General features: G+C 34.9%; 1 pseudogene; it reads left to right on the forward strand.

Annotated features, from left to right (window-relative positions):
* The first annotated feature begins 6,490 nt into the window (after positions 1-6,490).
* LOC112921466 (tubulin alpha-1B chain-like) lies at positions 6,491-7,794 on the forward strand (annotated as a pseudogene).
* The last annotated feature ends 14,291 nt before the right edge of the window (positions 7,795-22,085 follow it).

The raw sequence follows: 22,085 nt of genomic DNA on the forward strand, positions 1-22,085 counted from the left end.
TGAAAACATTTTAAATAAAAATACAATTTCCATTTTATTTCTCAATCCTTTGATGCAAAAAAAAGATAAAACATCTGGGTGGATATGGAATACAGAACATTGTATGTCACACCCACTGAGTTTCATATTGAGATTTATGGGCTGTGTCTCAATTCTGTAGGAAGGCAAAATTCTATTCTAGTATTCTACTCTATGATTAATCCTTCATATATGCTCTACAGCCTACGTTTTCTCCACAATTTCCAAGGTTCCCCAATAGGTTCCATTCAAGTTGTGTAGGCCATTCTCTGTCCTTATAACAGTTGGCATCTGCTTCTGTTTAAAACATAGTAAGTTCAACTGTCATTTCAAAGTACAACCAATAATATACTCCAAAATAATGATTGAAGATGTCCAACAGAGACTGCCAAATCTAGACATTTTCATATAAAGTCAATTTGATTTTTTCATAAGGTGATATTAATGCCTTGATGCTTTCAAAGTCCCAAATGTAGATTAACACAAAAGAAGACAATACAATATTGGAAGCAAGTTATTATATAATTTAGATAACTTTCATAGACTAGAAATACTTACCTACTTCCATTTTGTGACCCTAGAAAATAATCTAATAAATATAGATCTTAAATTATTCCTCTTTAAAATTCACTGGAAAAAAAGAGAGAAATATGTGAGATTTTATCAGTTTTGTCTGATAAAATCAGAGAAAAAAAAGTTGAGAATTTATCAGGTTTACCAGATGTCTAATCAGATTTTATTTACTTTGTCAGTTCTAGGTAAATGTTATTTTAAATTATGAATTTACATCAATCCTAAAGAATGTGAATGATTTTTTACTTAAAAAGTATGAATACACAAAGGAAATAAGAAAATTCTTGAGATACATAACAAAAGAGTTTATTTTCACAATCTAGCAAATCATCAGGTAAAATATCTCAGACTTCCCATATTCATGAAATGTAATTTGTACTCTTATTCATTTCAAAGCTTTTCTCTTTGAATAGACAACTAATTTTATTCTTCAATGTATGTTCATCATTAAATCCCTCCTTTAGTTATATATGTATATGAATATAACAAGGTTTAGTGCTAAAAAATCATTTTGGGAAAGAGCAAGATGAAATCTGTTCATTACTAACCATTTATCAAAATTGTGTAGTTTATGTTTAATCTTCCAAGAATAGATCAACTTTTCATCATGACATAAATCTGTAGTAAAAATTACAGCACTCCACTTACTGATTTTTAAAGGAAAAATAACTCTTATAAATCAGGTGCCTAGGCTATAAAAATTTGGTAGAGCAAAGTGATTTTTAAAATCCTGATTTGCTTCACAAATTTAAGACACAACTCCCTCTTAAACTCTGATAATTACATTTCATATGCTTCTTTTCCAAAATATATTCCCCAATATCATTGGTAGTGAGATTGAGGAAACCCAGAAATGCTGTATTAATTTTACAATTATGTATTGACCTTCTCTTATATTCAAAGTATTGGAATTTATTAAATAATGGAGATACTGAAGAAACCAGACTTAATACAATGTTATTATTGGCCTTTATGTTTATGTAGTGAAATAAATTAGTTTTTCTTTTAATTTACAATTTCATTAAATTTGGTATAAAAAGCAAACATCTGTGAGTGTTCCTTTTAAGGTATAAAATATTCCTTTGATGTTAAAAAATGCAATTATGCACTTACGAGTTTACATATATATGATATATTTCTGGGGACATACACCCTGAACCATGTATGATGTTTGTCTGTAGGTTGGAGAAAGACCTACTTTTCATTAGATTTTGCTTTTGTTCTATTTTAATATATTTTGTCCATGGCATGTATTATTTTCTAAATCCATTTACTTAGGTATAGTTTACCACAGTAAAGCACAATCAAGTAAAATGTTTAGATCCAGATGAATTTTTCAAAATAACATAAATTACATAAACAACCTAATTCTTCAATCAAGCAACCGCTGATCTTATTTATATCACTGTAGGTTATTTTTGTCTCTTCTATAAGTAGAATCATACCATATACACTTTATTGTTTTTGCCTTCATTCACTCTGCACAATGATTTCTGAGATTCATTCATTTTGTTTCTGATACTGTAGCATATTCTTTTTTAATGCTTGTTGTGTTATATTTCATTGAATAAATATACACAATCAGTCCATTCACCTGTTGATTGGCATATGGGCCATCTCTAGTTTGTATCTCCTATGAACAAATTTATATGAACATGAGTAGTTACTGCAGAGTTGTATGTTTTCATTTCTTTTAGTAAAATACCTGGAGTAGGATTGTATGACAAGTATATTTTGATGTTGTAAAAAATTGGAAATCAATGTTAAAAGTGACCATACAATTTTGTATTTCTCAGAAAAGTATGAGAATTCCATTTGCTCCATATCTCACCAATACTTGTTATTGTCAATTTTTTTTTATTTTAACTTTTCAGCTGTGTTTACCATAACATATTGTTCTGTTTTATTTTGAATTTTATTGATAACTAAAGGCATTGAATATCTTTTGCCCATTTTTGTTTGGTTATTTATCTTCTAATTTTAATAAGAGGTTTTTATACATTTTGATAATAAGCCCTTTGCATTATTAATTAATGTGAAAATACTCTGTCATTTGGCTTTCTTTTTCACTTTTAACGTTGCCTTTTTTGAAGTGGATTTTTAAATGAAATTCAACTTACTGTTTTGTTTTGTTTTGTTTTGTTTTGTTTACAGTTTTTGGGGGGTTTTGTACTAAGAAATCTTGGCTGACATTCTGTTCAGAACTTCATTTATGTTTTTTCTTCAAGAATTTTATAGTTTTAGGTTTTTATTTAGGCCTATGGTCCATTTTGAGTTAATTTGTCTTATTTTATGGGGTAGGAGCTAAAGTTCATTTTTGTTTTTATAGACATATCCAGGTGTTCTAGCACAGTAGAAATACTGTGAAATACTGGAAAATACAGTCTTCTTAAATTGAATTATGTTGGCACCTTCATTAAACCAATTGATCACTTACATGTGTATCCATTTATGGATTCTATTCTATGACATTGATTTTTCTTTCTATGCTTATACCCATATGATACACTGTTTAATTCTGTATCATAACAGTGTGTCTGGAAATAAAATAGTATACACCCTTCCATTTTGTTCTTTGTTTAAAATTGTCTTGGATGCCCTGGGATCTTTACACTTTTACATAAATGTTAGAATTAGTTATGTAAAGAAGCATGTTTGCAAATAAGGATGGTCTATTTCTTGATTTCTAATCTGTATGCCTTTTACTTATACTGTTTGCCTTCTTGCATTGAATAGAAATTTCAATATAGTATTGAATAAAAGTAATGGGAGATTTTTTTTAACATTTTCCTGATTCCCGGTTTTCTTGATTTTAGAAGTTAGAAGTCAATCTTTCATCAGATATGATGTTATTTATGTCTTATAAGAAATTTCAAATTTTACCTAAGTTTTACAGTTTACTTGATAAATTGTTCATAATATTCCCCAATTATCTATTTAATGTCTAAGGATTCAAAGGTCAACAGTGATGTCCCCTCACTTTGATTGACTATTTTCTCATGGATCACAGTCATGCATTGATTTTTAAAACAAGTGTGAAAATAGCTGTTTCTTATTTTTGTCAAATTTTCAAGTTGGTCATTACAGAAAGACAAGACTGATACAAATTACTCTTATGACTTTGGGTGGAAATATGTGGGGAAAGTTTTTAATTATGAGCATACCTCCTTTCATAATGCAGATAATTCAGATTTTCTGCAGAATATTGTTTGTTTTGATAAGTTGGTTTTAACTTAAGATCGCTAACATTAAATATGTTATTACCCTCATCCTTATCCTCCATTATTCTTACTCTGCTTTTTCTCTAGGGTCTGTAATGTTGCCTCATTCATTCAGGATGTTATTGCTTACTGTTTCCTCTTTTCTTCATCATTAGTCTACCTAGGGGTTCATGGCTTTATTTCTACTTTTCAAGGACACAAGTGTTTTCCAATAATTTTTATCTATCATTTGTTAATTTGTTATTGTGTTGATGTTCATTCTCTGTTCCTAATTTCCTACCTTTGAATTTAGCTTTAGTCCATTCTTTTAACTAGCATCTTAATTTGGTAGTTTAAATCATTGATTTTAACCATTCTTCTTTTGTCATAAAAATACTAAAACTTTATCTTATTGCTTGAGTTATATTCCTCAAACTTCATTATGTTATTGCTTGAGTTATATTCCTCAAACATCATTATGTTATATTTCATAATAACACCATTCAATTTTCAAATTTAACACCTTTTCTGATTTCTTCTTTGACCCATCAGTTATTCAGAAGTATGATATTTGATTTCAAAATATCTGGGAATACTCCAGATATATTTTGGCTATTGGTTCATAATTAAATATTATCTCATTAAAGAATACAATAAGAATGAATTCAATCCTTGCAAGTTCACTAAGAATTAATTTATGGCCCAGGATATTGTCTATTTTGGTAATATCCCATTTTTACTTTAAATTAACATATATTCTGAAATTATTAAATGTAATGTCTTATTAATATTAATTCGTTAAAAATGTTTGATAATTTTTGTATATCTTAACAATTTTCTATATTTCTTCTGTCAAGGATGAAGAAAAGAAGGTTGAAATTTCCCAACTACATATGTGAATTTCACAGTTTATTTTCTCCATCAGTTTATTGTCTTTTAATGTAGTTTGAACTTCATTGTTAGATGCACACATTTAGGGATCCCTGGGTGGCACTGCGGTTTGGCGCCTGCCTTTGGCCCAGGGCGCGATCCTGGAGACCCGGGATCGAATCCCGCGTCGGGCTCCCGGTGCATGGAGCCTGCTTCTCCCTCTGCCTATGTCTCTGGCTCTGTCTCTGCCTGTGTCTCTGGCTCTCTCTCTCCTTCTATCTCTCAAGAATAAATAAATAAAATCTTAAAAAAAAATTAATTAATTAATTCTCAGACACCCTTGAAAAAAAAAAAATAGATGCACACATTTAGATTTGCTTGTCTTCTTGCTTCTTGCTTATTTCACATTTTTATCAAAATCAATACCTTTTCTTGTCTGCTAATATTCCTTTAACTGAAGCATACTTTGCCTGATATCAATAGAGCCACTTCAGCTTTGTAATGATTAGTATTTTCATGTTACAACTCTTCCCTAATCTTTTACTTTTTACTTATCTATTTCTTATATTTAAACTCTAATATCATATTGTTGAGTTTTCTTTTGTGTTTATATTTTAGTCTGCCCTTACCATATTTGTAATTCTTCATTCACTTGAACAGATATATTTTCTAACTAGAATCATTTACCTTCAGTCTAAAGTACTTATCTTTTTATTTATTATTTTTGTTAAAAATAATATATTTTTCTCCTTTTACTTATTCATTACCAAATATTCTATATCTATACACAATAGAGAATCATGGTAAAAGAACAAAAATCTTGTGTCCCCACCACAACCAATATTTACAATTTATTTTGTGGATAGAATCCAGCAGCAAAAAAATATTCAAATTCATATCCATCCTCTAGCTCATAGACATTTAAATTAATTTTTCCCTTCCCTCTTCTCTCTCCAGCAAATATTGATATAATGAACATTTTTGTGAATAGTTCTTTGTACAGATGATTTTAGGATTCTCTAAAGTATATAACTTGAGTAGAACTATGGAACCAGTCTTAAGTACATCTTCAAAACTGTTATTCATTGCCTAATTGATTATAAGGCCATTGTGCCAATTCTATACACATTTGGGGTGGAATTAGGGATCAGTGTGCAGAATTACTACAACATATTATTAAAAAGATCCCGTTTTCAACAAAGTTTAGGTAACATAGAAAGAAATAGAAAAGTGTGACCCATTGACAGGAAAAAAAGAATACAGTAGAAACTTCTTTTGAAGGGGCCAAGGTGATGGGCTTAACATGAAATATTTTAAGAAGCTATTTTAAATATGTTCAAAGAACTAAAGGCAATCATACAAAAAGAAAATATATGAAATATGATAAAAAATATTTCATAAAATAGAGAACATTAATAAGCAGATAGAAATTATTAAATAATTACCAAATAAAAATTTTAGACTGAAATTCCAGAATTCCTAGAATTTTATATCCAAAATAAAAAAAAATTACTAAAGAAATCAACAACATATTTGAGATAGCAGAAGAAAAAATTAAAATATATCAATAGAAATTATACAATCGAAACAGAAAGGAAAAAATAATTTATTGGTATTTGTTAAGGACTTCCCACAAAGAAAAATATAAGTACACATGACCTTAATAGTGAATTCTACAAAAAATTTGAAAAACTAAGTGTAATCTTAACAGACTCCTCCAAAACAAAACAAAATAGATGAAGAGGAACTGTATTACTTAGCTTGACTCTTAACTTGTTTGAGGACCATAAATGGGACCTGTAGCTTGTACCTGCTAATCCATATCCAACATGCATGAGTGTATCTCCATCTCCATTGGCCAGGCTGGTGTCCAAATTGGCAATGCTTACTGGGAGATCTATTGCCTGAGACAGGGCATCTAACCCAATAGCCAGATGCCAAGTGACAAGACCATTGGAGCAGGAGATGACTCCTTCATCACCTTCTTCAGTGAGACAGGTACTGGCAAGCATGCGTCCAAGGCAGTGTTTGTAGACTTGGAACCAATGGTCAATGATGAAGTTCACAGTAACACCTACTGCCAGTTCTTCCATCCTGAGCAGCTCATCACAGGCAAAGAAGATGCTGTCAATAACTGTGCCCTAGAGGACTACACCATTGGCAGAGAGATTATTGACCTTGTCTTGGACCAACTTAAAAAACCAGTCCACAGGTCTATATAAAGATTCTTGGTTTTCCATGGCTTTGGAGGAGGAACTGGTTCTGGATTCACCTCCCTGCTAATGGAATGCCTGTCTGCCAACTCTGGCAAGAAGTCCATTCTGGAGTTCACCATTTACCCAGCCTCGCAGGTTTCCACAGTTCTAGTTGAGCCTTGCAATTCCATCCTCTCTAACCACATCATTCTGGAGCATTCTGTGCCTTATGGTAGACATTGAGGCCATTCAGACATCTGTCATAGAAACCTCAATATTGAACACCCTACCTAAACAGGTTGATAGATCAAATTGTCCTTTATCATAGCTTCCCTCAGATTTGATGGAGCTCTGAATGTTGATCTTTGATCTGACCAATGTTGATTGGTCAGAATTTCAGACCAATCTGGTCCCCTATCCCCATGTCCACTTCCCCTGGCCACATATGCTTATCATGATCAGCTTTCTGTAGCAGAGATCACCAATACATTCCTTGAGCCAGCCAAATAGATGATGAAATGTCACCCTCGCCATAGTAAATACATGGCTTGATGCCTGTTGTACCATGACAACATGGTTCCCAAAGATGTCAGTGACACCATTGCCACCATTAAGACCAAGTGCAGCATTCAGTTTGTGGACTAGTGCCCCACTGGCTTTAAAGTTGGTGTTAATTACCAGCCTCCGCCTGGTACTTGGTCGAGACCTGGCCACAGGTCCATGCAACAGCACAGCCATTGAATAAGGCCTGGGATAGCCTGAATCACACATTTGACCTGGTGTATCCCAAGCATACCTTTGTTCACTGATATGTGGGTAAGGGCATGGAAGGAGAGTTTTGTGTGGCCCAGGAGGACATGGCAGCCCTTGAGGAGGATTATGAGGAGTTTGGCATGGATTCTGTTGAAGGGGAGACTGAAGAAGGAGAGGAATATTAATTACCATTCCTTTCAGTCCTGCAACATGTCATGCTCAGAACTTTACCTTCCACTAGCTGACAGGCATTAAAGCTTTATAGTTAGATTATCTTAACTTTTACTGTAATCATCTCTTACTTTTTCATGCATACCTGTAAGATTTTTCATTATGCTTCAAAGTAAAGGCTTTAAGAAAGAAAAAAAGTAGATGAAAATGTACATTTTTCAACTCAATCTATGAGGCCACTATACCCTGATGTCAAAACAGATAAACACAAAAGGAAACTAAAAATTCTTGTGACTTTTTTTTTAAAGATTGTATTTATTTATCAGAGACACACATAGAGAGAGGCAGAGACATAGGCAGAGAGAGAAGCAGGCTCCATGCAGGGAGCCCGATGTGAGACTCGATTCCGGGACTCTAGGATCACGCCCTGGGCCGAAGGCAGACGCTCAACTGCTGAGCCACCAGGCTTCCCCAAAATTTTATTTCTTAAGATATGTATATGAAAAATCCTCAGAGTACTAGAAAACTAAATCTAACTAGCAAAATATAAAAAGGTTATAAACCTGACCCAGTAGAATTTATCCTAGGAATCCAAGTCTGGTTTAATACCCAAATATCAATGAATGTAATATACATTTTAGTAAAGTAATGGCCTTATGAAGAGGTCTTATGGTGCCCTGTAGTGTAATGTCCTCTGTCCACCAGACCTGATGCTTTAGGGGTGTCTCCTAAGTATGTTGTATGTGCCCTACTATTGTGGTTGAGTCACATTTACCTTCAGTTCAGTTGTCTGTAATGGTTCTCTTTGCTTGTTGTGGGCAGGGTTTGGATTCTGTGTTTTTAGTGGGTGAGTCTGGAGCTCTCTTGAGTTTAGTGAGATCAGGCATTTAGCAGAGCTGAAGGGGGGCACTCTCCCTTTGTTGTTCCCTGAGAAGCTTTCATTTGTGGGTGGTGCTGCAGTCAGGCAGGCTATCTGCCTCCAGCCCACTGCTGGGGCTGTAGTGAGACCCAGTTCAGATGCCTAAGGTTATCTTCTCCTCTCCCCAGGACAGGAGTCACTTTGGAATGGTGTTGTCTCTTGCCATAGCTAACTTACTTATGGCACCATTTTGGTTGGACTCTTGCCAGAGGTGTATTGAAGGGTATGTTCTCAGGAAGTCACTGGGGTCTAGCACAAAGGGCCAACAAGTTCCTCATAGGTCCACTGTGGCAAATACCTGGGAAAACTTCTTCCAAGGCCAATTGTGTTGGAGCAGGCAGATTCACAAAAGTACCAGGGCCTGGACACTGTTAGCAAGCTCAGTGCAGAGTGTTGGCACTGTGCTGGTTTCTGCAGGTATCCATGTATCTAGACTATGGGGCAGGATGGGAAATGGTGCCCACCAGCTCTTCCATTCTTAGAAATGTCACTCAAAGAACACAGCCTTTCCATCCCACACAGGAAGATTAGTAAATTAATCTTCTTGTACATCCTAGGTGTTTTTCAAACTGCTGCATCTATGCTGTATCTCAGGTGGGCTGTTCATTGTGCTGTCTCTTCCAGAATGGGGACTCAGTTTCCTATTGCCCTCTGGTTCTCCCAGAGCTGAGTCCACTGATTTTTAAAGTTCTAGGTGTTAAATCCCACTGATTATAAAAGCCCATGAAGCTAGGCCCCTCTGGTCTTCAAAGCCAAATGTTATAGGGATTCATCTTCCCAATGTGGCCCTCCCCACCCCATGCCTGGGGTGTCCTGCATGGGGATCTACTTGTCCCCTATCTCCAAACCTATGGTGTCACTCCTTCCCATGTCCCATAGGTCTGTTTGGCTCCTGACCATCTCTGCCCTTCCTACTTTCTTTTGTGTGGTCTCTTCTCTACATTTAACTGTGGAAAATATGCTCTGCTGGGTGTTATCTAATTGTAGGTTTTATCTAATTATGCCCATGGGCCTAGGTGAGCCCAGGATCCTCCTTCTCCACCATCTTCCCCAGAAGTCCTAGTTATTACTTTTTTTACAGACCTATAAATGGAACAGTATGGGGAACTCCTGTATTAGTTTTTTGTTGTTATAGCACATTGTTACGTATGTAGTGCCTTAACATAAATTTATTATCTTAAAGTCTATAGGTTAGAAGCCCAACATGGGTCTCACTGGGCTAAAATCAGAGGGAGCAGGGCTCATTTCTTTCTAGAAGCTCTCAGGAAGAATCCATTTCCTGAATTGTTTAGGTTGTTGGAAGAACTCATTCCTTGCATTTGTAATTTTGGAGCCCATTTCCTTCATGGATGTCAGCTGAGATCCATTGTAGCTCCTAAAAGCCAGCCACATTCCTTGGGTGAAGCCCCCTCACTCTGCCTTCAAAGCCAGCAATAACAGTAAGCTGAGTCCCTCTCACTCTTTCAGATCTCTCCATCTGCTCTCACACCTATCTGACTCACTCTTTTTTTTTTTTTTCTATCGATGTACCTGATTAGATTGAGCCTAGTCAGATAATCCAGAACAATCTCCCCATCTCAAAGTTTTAACTTTAATCACATCCTCAAAGGTTTTTTTGCCATATAACATAACATATACACACATTCTGGGGATTAGGAATTAGATGACTTTAGGGACCATTATTCTGCCTATCGCACCGTAACTGACATGGATGTGCGAAAAGAAGCCCTGGACCAGGATAGTCTCTGAGAGAAAGGCTCTGGTGCATCAAGAGTACAGTAGATGACTTGAAAAGGGAGGAAGGTGCAGGAAACACGGTCCTACCTGGTATGGAAAGCAAAGGGAGAAAGAAGAGATACCTCCAGAGGCTATGATTGGCCATTCAGAGACTTTTAGTATAGTAGTCCTCAAAGAGAAGTGCCCAGGGCTAACTGTGGCTTCCTTGGATATATACATCCCAGATGCATGTAACCCTTGAACCAGAAAACCCTTCACAGAAACAATAAGCATTGGGGAAGTTTATGAAGGCACATGTGTTTTAAATTGTCCTGCCCTTGCCCCTCACTGCAATACCTAGCATAACCTCACTTAATAGCACTCTCTTGACAATTGTTTACATAGACCTTTGAAAATTAAGAGTTGATATTGGGATATGCCTTACAATGGACATAAAATGGCAAATTAAAATTTCCCCCTGAAGATTAGAGTTTACCTAAAATTTGCAGACTATATTTCTAAGCTGAAACCTGGAATAATTGCCAAGTCTCTATAATTATAGTAATAATATAGTCATATTCTTTCAGCTCAAAAGCGGATGTGACAGGATGTTTGGTGTACTTGTTTCACATTTATTTTTTTTTTTACTTGTTTCACATTTATATAGATTTCACATTCCATGCCAGTGCAAAAGTGGAATTTCTCATTTTAACTGGATTATATTCCATTCTTCTAAAATCCTTAAACTCAATTCTGCAGCCAGTTATGAACCAAATGTCTCACCGGGAAAAAGATTTTTCAGTGCTTACAATTCTAAATTTAAGCTTCAGGACTCTAGTGTTAAATGGCTGTAATGCATGCCAAGTGTCAGAACCATTGTAATGAGAAACAGTGAGACATAGTGCCATCGTTACATGTCATTTGTAAAGTACCAAAAATATCTTCAATGTCAGTGTTAATGCTATAATTGCAGGGGCCATTGGTGACATGTTAGAGTCAATACTTTAATCTGAAGAGGCCATCATCATTAATCGGTTGTACTTACTGGCTAAGAAATGACTCCATTTTCATAGCTCAAAATCAAAGTGGTTTTGCAGTCTTTGTGGAAGTTCTAAGCCTTTCTTTTCAAAGTCATTGACTAAGCCTTATTTTCATGATGAGTTCAGCATGAAAGCAGAAGCAAGAGTAATTTCATACTCTTAATGACTTTTTTCTTTAATACTTAAACAGGAATTATTGCTTTTTAAAGGACCCTTTGCTTTTATATTAAAATTTTAAGCTCAAACATTAGTACTTCATTAAACTGTTTTTGAGTTTTCTGAATAATAAGGTCTAATGGCTTAATTTAATTAAGCAAACATAACATTTAGCAGGCATGCTGTATTTTCTCCAAACTACTGATTTTCAATCTTTAAATTCTTGAGGGATAAGATAGTTCTGCATTCAGATCTTTTACCACATAACATCTTGCACCATATAATTAAAACGTTTGTGTCTGTTTCCAGATAAACTACCTGATTTAGGCCTACCTCTTTCCTGTGATAATAGAGATGTAAATTGAAAGAAAGCAGTCAAGAACTGGTGAAAATTTGAAATAGCCCCTATGGAGATTTGAAAACAGGATCAATTAGGAAAAAACAAAAGGATTTGCAATTAGAGAACAGGTTGCAAAAGCTACAGCTTTTCCATTTGTAGCAGAACTAATAAGTAAGATTGTGGGATATTTTTTTGCCCTCAAAGCAATGCTCAATATCACAATAACATGATAAAAACAAGAGGATAGATGCAAGGGATATTTATGAATAAACAATACTTTTTTTTTAATTAATTTTTATTGGTGTTCAATTTACCAACATACAGAAAAACACCCAGTGCTCATCCTGTCAAGTGTCCGCCTCAGTGCCCGTCACCCATTCCCCTCCAACACCCGCCCTCCTCCCCTTCCACCACCCCTAGTTCGTTTCCCCGAGTTAGGAGTCTTTATGTTCTGTCTCCCTTCCTGATATTTCCCAACATTTCTTTTCCCTTCCTTTATATTCCCTTTCACTATTGATGATCTGTTGGAATAAGAATAAGGACTGTCTAGGATGACTCCAGGGTTTCTGGCTTGGAAAATTTGTGGCTCGTAATGCTTTCCTAACATAGAAAGCTCAAGATAAGATGAAAATGTGGTAAGATGCAGAAGGTAATTTGCCTTCAGTCTCTTGAGGTCAAGCTACTTGAGAGACTTCCAGGTGGAAAGACTATGAAATGCAGGCACTTAAGATCAAAATAAAATGAAATGTGTTCAGTTTTGGCTGCTACTTGTTGAGTAAACTGGGCCTTGGCAAAGAACACTTATTCCTTTAGGACTCAGGGTCTTTATCTTAGATGAGGAAAAATAAAAAGAAGTTATTCTGTAGTACACTTATGACACATTCTCAAGAGAATGGTGTTGACATTTCTATAATCACACAGTCTGAAGCAGTTCCCAGAAGATTATTAAATATATGGGGTCTGATGGAGGATCTATACTCTTTCCTGTCTAACTTCTAAAAATATGTCATGTATGGAACTGTCTCATTCAACTGTGCTCAAATATGGAGATTGTTAACAGTTACTTAAATTATTTTTATTTTTCTAATGGGAACAAAAGAGGTATGTCTTCCTATTGGCCAATTTAATTATTCCTCATTTTTGTAACGTTTGTCATCTCTGTGAATAGATTGCCACTTGTGTAATCAGGTAGAAAAAAAAAAGGTTTATAATATTAATAGAAATTACACTAATATTTATTGCAATTTTGGTATACCACATATATTCAAATTTTGTATATTTTGGGCTTTAGAGGTCATAATTTTACCTGAAAATATCAGACAAAAGCAAAAACTACCTGTAAAGCCACCCTTTTCTGAGAAAGATATAAAGTAAGAAGTGAAAATTTAGCTCTCCTGTTTCTTTTGCAGAGGTGACCACAACTAACAATCCTTGCATTGTTTCAGTTCTTGAAAACAAACTCAGTAGGGTGGAGGAAAGTGATCCCAGATAGAATAATGGAAGTAATGCATAAGAAGTAAAAAGCAGGGGCACCTGGGTGATGCAGTCAGGTGGGTGTCTGACTCTGGATTTGGGCTCTCAGGTCAGACCTCAGCGTCATGAGATAGAACCACACCTCGAGCCCCACCCTGGGCTCCATGCTCAGCAGGGAGTCTGCTTCTCTCCCTCTCCCTTTCCCTCTGCTCATGTGCTCTCTCTCTCTCTCTCTCTCTCTCTGCTCATGTGGTCTCTGTCTCACACTCTCCCCCCACCAAATAAAAACAAATAAGTCTTTTTAAAATATTTTATTTATTTATTCATGAGAGACTCACAGAGAGAGGCAGAGACATAGGCAGAAGTAGTCTCCATGCATGAAGCCCAATGTGGAACTTAATCCCAGGCCTCAGGGATCATGCCCTGAGCCAAAGGCAGACACTTAACCTCTGAGCCATCCAGGCATCCCACAAATAAATCTTTTTTAAAAAAGGAAGTTAAAAGCAAATGTAGAAAAAGTAAATATGAAAGATTACCAATTGTTTAAAGCAATAATGTTAACAAATCACTGCAGTGTGGATAACATATCTGACAGTAAAATGAATAATAGAAGAAAATCAGCCAGAGGAGTTTAAGTAGAGTTAAAACAAATGTTTTACATTATATTGGACCTTGTCTGATTTAAGGTACATGGTAATAAGTTATGGATGCCTTTTGTAATTTCTTAAGTAACCAGTAAAAGAATGACAAAGTCATGGTAAGTCAGATAGCAGAAGAAATACAATGAAATATTAAAACATTCGATTAGGGCAGCCCAGGTTGCTCAGCGGTTTAGCGCCGCCTTCAGCCCAGGCCCTGATCCTGGAGACCTGGGATCGAGTCCCACATCGGGCTCCCTGCATGGAGCCTGCTTCTCCCTCTGCCTGTGTCTCTGCCTCTCTCTCTGTGTGTCTCTCTCTGTGTCATAAATAAAATAAAAATAAATCTTAAAAAAAAATAATAAAAAATAAAAATAAAAATAAAACATTCAATTAATGCAAAAATATCAAGAGAGGGGAAATAAAAGGCCAAGTAAAAGATACTGCAAATGGAACAAAATGAACAAGATTTTATGGCCCAATGCACATATATACACATATATACACACAGAGACATATATGCTATGTAAACATGCTATGTAAGCAAAAACAAAGCTGGTTTGGCTGTGCTAATATATTATATATTATTATATTTTAAATTTAAAGGTAAAAGTAACAGGAGAGATAAAGAGTGACATTTTGTAGTGATAGGTAACAACAGGAATATATAACATTAATAAATTTATATAAGCTTAATAATACAGCTTTTAAAATATATAAACTCAAAAGTGACAAACCAAAAATAAGAGCTCAGTAAATCCACAATGTAAGTGGGAGATTTTTGACCGTTTGTCTTGGTAACACATAGAAAAAGAAGACATTTAAACATTATAATTAACCAATTTGACCTAATTGAGATTACATCCAACACATGCAGAAAAATATATCTTTTTCAAGTGTACTTAAAACATTTATCAAAATGTTCTGGGCCATGAATCATGTTTTGTGAATACTGTCGAATTAAGTCAGGGCTCAATAAGGCAAAAAAAAACTAGAAAATATTTGTGGAAATGAATCATAATATTTCTAACTAACCTATGAGTGAAATAAAAAGTCAATCACAAGGGGAAGAAAATATTCTGAACTCAATGATGATGAAAATATAGCAAATCAAAATGTTGTAGATGCAGCCAAGGCAATAATTAAGATGGGAAACTCCCATCCTCTAGTCCTGGGATCCACAGTTGCACTTCAAGGTCAGGATGTGAGCGACAGTGTGCCTTCGTATACCTTTCAAAGCAGCTTGGAGGCCAAGCATCTTGAGAAAATATTCTTCAGGTCCCCTTTGCAGGCACAATTAATATCTTTTCCCATTTGTTTCATGATGAAGACCACTGTCCAGCATTTGGCTGAGACTTCTACCTTACTTTCCCATCAGGTTATTAACTTTGTCACAGGAAATTGAATCATAAAATTTAGAACCTTACCTACTATGTATTTCACCCCATAAAATCAAATCACACATATCAACAAAATAAAAGTCAATACTAAATTTCAGATGTGCACAGTTTAAAGACTGAAATTGATATGATTTCAAACAGAGGCAATAACATATAAAGCTGACCTCCAATCATAGTGCTTAGATGGCTCTCTGAAGATTTCCAGTCCCCTCTCTGGACAGATGCAAGGTGCTCTAGAGAATTAATCAGCAAAAAATCAAATGTATCAGTCATTTGAGCCGGGCTGCTTCCTAGACTGCTGGCATTTGAACAAAAGAGGTAGCTGGCAAGATTAACAAAATCATTCTGTTTCATTTTTATAAATTTAGCCAGAAAGGCTCACTGGTTTTTAAAAAAGTAAGAAGATTAAGATATTTCAAGACACAGAAATCAAGTGAGAAACATGGAAAAAATTCTCTCTGTTCAACCAGGCATAATAAACATCACAATTAATAAAAGCATGTTAAATTATCCTTAATCATTAAAATTAACTTATATTATACATTCTTTCCATTTTCTATCTTTAATTACTTCAACTTTAATTAGCACCAGTATTATTTTTTCTTAATCACTTTCATAAAATTGAAAGTTATCTCTAAATGAGTCCATTACATTGTATTCTCTTAAATCCCCAATCATATTTCATTTGTTAGGCAAATATTAACTTGATTGATAAAAATCAGATAATCCTTATTTTCCCCTGTGTTTTAGAGGATTTCAGAGGGTTTCCAGATACTGGTGTTATTTTTTTTTAAGATTTTATTTATTTATTTATTTATGAGAGACAGAGAAAGAGGTGGAGACATAGGCAGAGGGAGAAGCAGGCTCCCTGCAGGGAGCCTGATGCAGGACATGATCCCAGGACCCTGGGATCAGGACCTGAGCCAAAGGCAGATGCTCAACCACTAAGCCACCCACGCATCTCTGGTGTTATTTTCTTCCTAAGATGAGTTTATTTTTTTAATAATTTGGAAACTAAAGTATTTATTTCATGTCCACATATTCATGCTAGATAAATTGCATAGTTCTAGGTATGACAATAATTTCCGCATAGGAAATACCAGGTCATGTCCTCACACACAAAAGAAAAATCATGCTAAACCTAATGTTTTTCAAACCGTGGTTCTGAATCCACTTGCATTTATTACAAATGCTGATGCTTAGCTCCTACCCCAAACTTACTGAATAAAAAAGTAGAGGGAGGAGCAGACACTTGTATTTTTAATAAGCTCTTCAGTTGAATTCTTATTTACACTCTGGAGCATAAGAATGCTGAAACAAATAGCTAGAATGCAGCATTTTAGTTTTATATAAATAATATCCTTAAAAAATACAGTGAACTGACAAGTTCAGTGTCTAGAGTGAGATTTTAAAAAATTCAATCTATTTATAAAAAGTTTGGAATAGCATCTGAGTTCTCTCATAGCACCAGAATGGTTAAATTCGTAATATTCGTATTCTCCTCAATTCAAGAAAAAGCTTCTAGGATCTTATGAGAATTAAAGATTAAACCTGTTCTGCAGGATGCCTGGGTAACTCAGTTGTTAAAAAATCTTCCTTAGGCTCAGGTCATAATCTCAGGGTGCTGAATGCTGAAACAAATAGCTAGAATGCAGCATTTTAGTTTTATATAAATAATATCCTTAAAAAATACAGTGAACTGACAAGTTCAGTGTCTAGAGTGAGATTTTAAAAAATTCAATCTATTTATAAAAAGTTTGGAATAGCATCTGAGTTCTCTCATAGCACCAGAATGGTTAAATTCGTAATATTTGTATTCTCCTCAATTCAAGAAAAAGCTTCTAGGATCTTATGAGAATTAAAGATTAAACCTGTTCTGTAGGATGCCTGGGTAACTCAGTTGTTAAAAAATCTTCCTTAGGCTCAGGTCATAATCTCAAGGTGCTGGGATTGGGCCCTGAGTCAGGCTCCCTGCTCTCTCTCTCTCTCTCCCTCTACTCCCCTGCTAATTCTCTCTCTCTCTCTCTCTCATACTCTCTCTCTCTCTCTCTCTCAAATAAATAAATAAAATATTTAAAAAACTAAAGCTGTTCTGCACACACACCATTCCTAGTTACCCAGGAGATGGGACCTTCACCTTGTGAAAATGACAATAAAAACCACATGCAAATAAAGTAAATAAAATTGGGAGGAGGAGCCTCGCTTATTCTAGGTAGGCTAGAAAAGATGCTGAGCCAAGCCAAACTGAGGCCATGAGAAGAATAGGAGTGATGTATAAAACACTTGAGTCTGCATAGCTAAGAAAGAGAGCGACCTTTATTCCATGTATTGCTGAGTTGTTATTTAGTGACAATCCGGTAGTTTTGGCATTAAATAATCTATTGTGTCTCAATATGTCCATTCTCTTACCGGGTTAATTCACTGACCTCTGTACTAGGAGAGACACCTAAGATTAGAGACAATGGACTTGGAAAAGATAAGTGTAAGTAGCCCAGGCAACTTGTTGCTTTACATGGCTCTACTCCCTGTTCTTTAGACCCAGATCCTAAGTCCCCTTAGGAGTAAGGGGTAAGGAGCTGTCCAAAATATAAATGACAGTGCTTACATTCAGATGGATAGCCTTTATTACCACGTTTTATTCTCTGCACAGATTTTAAAACTCAGAGTAATACACGTACGTTTTAAAAGGCTGACTATAAGGGCATTTGCGTAGCTCAGTCAGTTAAGCAGCTCGCTCTTGATTTGTGCTCAGGTCATGATCTCGGGGTCTTGGGATCCAGCCCCTCATGGAGCTCTGTGGTCAGAAGGAAGTCAACTTGCTCACTCTCTCTATATATAAAATAAATAAACTTTTTTTTTAAGTCTAACTATAATGAAAAGCAAATTGACCCTTTCCTTACTTTTTCCTATTCTCAAATCCCTCTCCCTTACATTTTGTAGCATTTTTTTTTTCTGAAATCTACCTACTTGGTTATAAATGGGAGGGTTAACTCCTATTTCTTGAATTACCAACTTAAGACATTAACAATCCTCTTCTATTTTACAAGAAGATGATTTAGATTTTCCTTTATTTGTTCTTTTTGAATGCCAGCCTCTCTCCATCTTCAGCTATACCTTGGGAACCCTTGCGTATAGAGGCTCTAGTTCAATTTCTGCATCAAATAAACCTCTATTCTCTTGCAGGGAGTAAGAGGGGCAGCTGCATAGCTGCACAAGATTGGGAAGGAACCTCAAGGTTCTTACAAAGACTTGTAGTTTATCCTCCTCATTGTTTATCTCTACTGTACCTGGTCCTCTAGTATGAGAACCCTTTCAGTGAGAACTATCTTGCTTGCCTCTGACATCCCTTTCATCCCTTATCTACTTTCCAGCTTCTAAAACCATGCTGTCATCTCCAATATGACTTGTTTTAGAATTTAAAACATTTTTTTTTTACTGCCACTTGGCCAGGTTGTAGAAAGAAGCAAATGTAGATGCATATGTACAGTACCCCATGTTTAACCCTAAATCTACTGAATAGAAAGTATAATCCCTTTCTTGCTTAATTGGATCACTTTTGTATAAATGAAGTCACCAGTGTTTTTTTTTTTTTGTATCAGTTTAATTTAATCTTATAGACAATAATCTTATTGCTTTAATTCTGACAATGCAGCGAGAGTACAGTAAAACAGGCACTCTCATACATTGATCATGATCATGTAAATTGGTACAACCATTTTGGAAAACAGTTTAGTTTCAGTATATATTTAATTCAGTACATATTTAAAGGCATTTAAATTTTAATGCTATTGGGGCCCGTAAAACTCTACTTCTAAAAATTTATTCTAAGGAAACAATCTTAAATACAAAAATAAGAAAATTATGCACAAAGATACTTATCATGCACTTATTATAAGAGAATAAAACAGATAATAATCTACTATCAGTAAGAAAATGGCTAAATAAGTTAAGGTATAAACACCCAATAGAATACTATATAGGTATTTAAACAACGAAGATGGAAATAGGGCTAAAGGTCAACTCAAAAGAGTTGTAGCCTCAGTGAGAAAGGGGTTTTTAGAGATAGAACAAAACCTGGTAAATATGCTTATTGAGGATATATTTGTATATTATTAGCATGTTGGGGTTTTAAAAACAGTGATTTGGTCTTGGACAAAACATTAATTATTGGAGGTACCTTCTAATTTTTAAGAATTAATTCTTATAAAAGTATAAGCTGTGATTTACAAAACAGAATCCAAGTACTTGAAAAACACAAGTCAGTTTGGTTCAGAAGGACTTGGGGATATTGAAATCAGCATAACTTATTTTTAAAGCAATGCTAAATAGCCTCTGGATGTCTACTTTGATAATGATACATGAATATTCTTACTCCAGGGGCCAGTGCAACTAAATACTTTGGAACATTGGTGTTTTAAATTTATGCCAGCACCCTCTTTCTTGGAAAGAGTGAGAACCATCTCATATAAATAAACTCAACCCATTTGTTCACATTATTTCTAGCTGATACAGATATGCCGCAAAGGGATTCCCAAATTTATAATTGGTAAGCTACAAAGAATATTTGGGATCTCATTAAAATCTATATTCTAGAATTCAACTCTCCTGTACCCTAAGTCAACTGTTCTTTGCACTGGACTTTATTGTCATTTCACTAGACTGAAAAAGCTTCCCTAAATGATGATCAGCTGTAATGCAGAGATTAACCTCTCACTTCCTGGTAATGATTTTAGAGTATTAAAAAGCTACAGTGAGCCTGAAGCAAGTGAGAACATTAATGATCAATTATGTTTGAACAAAGTTTATGATTGAAATTCAATGACTGAAGCCATTGTGACAACATTACTCTAATAATCAGAATGGCTTAATGGCCTATGTCAAAGTGGAGTATCACCATATATCATTTATATCATCTTGCAAGCACTGAGAAAATAACTAACTTGAGATATTTTATGCTGGTTGACTCCTTGCAAGGATTGTTTATTTAAAATGAGGTAAGTGGAAATTCTTCCTTACTGATTCTACTGACTACTTCAGTCATACTAATGATATGTACTTCAGTGCCTATGATAAAAATTTGACCCGGAATTAATTTTGTGCCTTGAGTGATTCTCCAGTGTAGACAGAATTCCATCTTAGTGGGCTACTATCATAGTATTTTATTCTATGCAATGACTAATTCAATTTTCCAAATGAAATACTCTATTAATGCGACTTTGGTGCTGTAAATATAATCTATTAAAAGAAAGCCTTATAAATATATATATGAATGATTGAAAGCCCCTCTCTATAAATCTGTTTAAAATACTATCCTTTTAGTTTATTGCATGTCAGTACAATGATCTATGAATATGTATTTAATATTATAATATTAAGTGCATCGCGATTTTTTTTCTTAGTATCAAGAGATATCAGTACCATGAGGAGTAGAGACAAAATTATACTAGGAATGTGGGATGTGAATAGATTCCTTTCTTTTAGTTGTGTGTGCTAGTGGCAATACTATAGTCATCTTCCTTAGACCCAGTCATGTAGTGATTTGGGAAAGGAAAAAGGGAAAGAAATGTGTAACCTTGGGAAACCCCAAGGCTTACCAGAAATGAGACATATTCCTTAATGAAATGTCAGGTCCTTGTGATAAGGTGGAAAAGAGAAATAAAACTGCATTGAGAATAAGATTTAAGTCAGTAATTCTACTGTGCTACTAGCTGTCAAATTTCCACAGGATGAGCTCTTTTTAAAAGGAAAAATAAATTTTTCTATACTCACAACTTATCAATATGGCATTTTGAAAAATATGCCCAATTTTATTGTAAATATATTCAAATATACTTGCTCTCTTCCTTTAAGACACTAATAAAATAACTCTTGTTTAGAGTTTCTTTTGATATATTTCTTCTCCTCAGTAGATTGTTGCTTAGATTACAGGATCCCAATAGTATTTTGTACTTAATTAATTTCAGCAAGTAGTTCACTATTGTGTAGTAATTTGTGTTCATGTCTATTTCTTCCACTAAGCCAGGAGTTCTTTAATGTCTGGGCTATCTTACTTATTTTCAGGTTCCAAGTAAAGATCACAGGGCCATATAGACAATTCTAAATAAATGTTTTAAAATAATGATTTGGTTATCAGCAAATATCAAATCCCTACCATGTGCCAAGAGCAAGGGTAGGCAGTGGGGATTCTGAGTGAAAGAGATAGCCCTTAATGGAATTTACATACTAATGTAAGATAGAATACAATACATAAATTACATATCTATATACGATACATATATAATCTGTTCACATCAGAAGAGTTTACTGTTTGTCGTAACCAAAATCTGGTGGTAGGCAGTTGGGCCCCAGAACTCCCTCTTAGAGCAGTTACTTTAGGAAGCTTATAATTATAAATTCTTCTCTGCCTCCTAGAGATTTAAATCTCCTACCACCCAGACCTGTACTCTCAAGGACCTGAGAACCAGTGTCTCTTTGAGGTAAAAACATTCAAGGAGGTAACTCTCACTCTTGTTCCCAGTCTTTGTTGGAGGGAAATGACACAATGTAGCAACCTTGTTTTAACTTGCAATACTGCCTCCAGTCATGAAGATACAGCTGTTTGTTTATCTTCTGGATAAACTTCA

This window comes from Vulpes vulpes, chromosome 6 (genome assembly GCF_048418805.1).
Source record: "Vulpes vulpes isolate BD-2025 chromosome 6, VulVul3, whole genome shotgun sequence".
NCBI classification, from domain to species: domain Eukaryota; kingdom Metazoa; phylum Chordata; class Mammalia; order Carnivora; family Canidae; genus Vulpes; species Vulpes vulpes.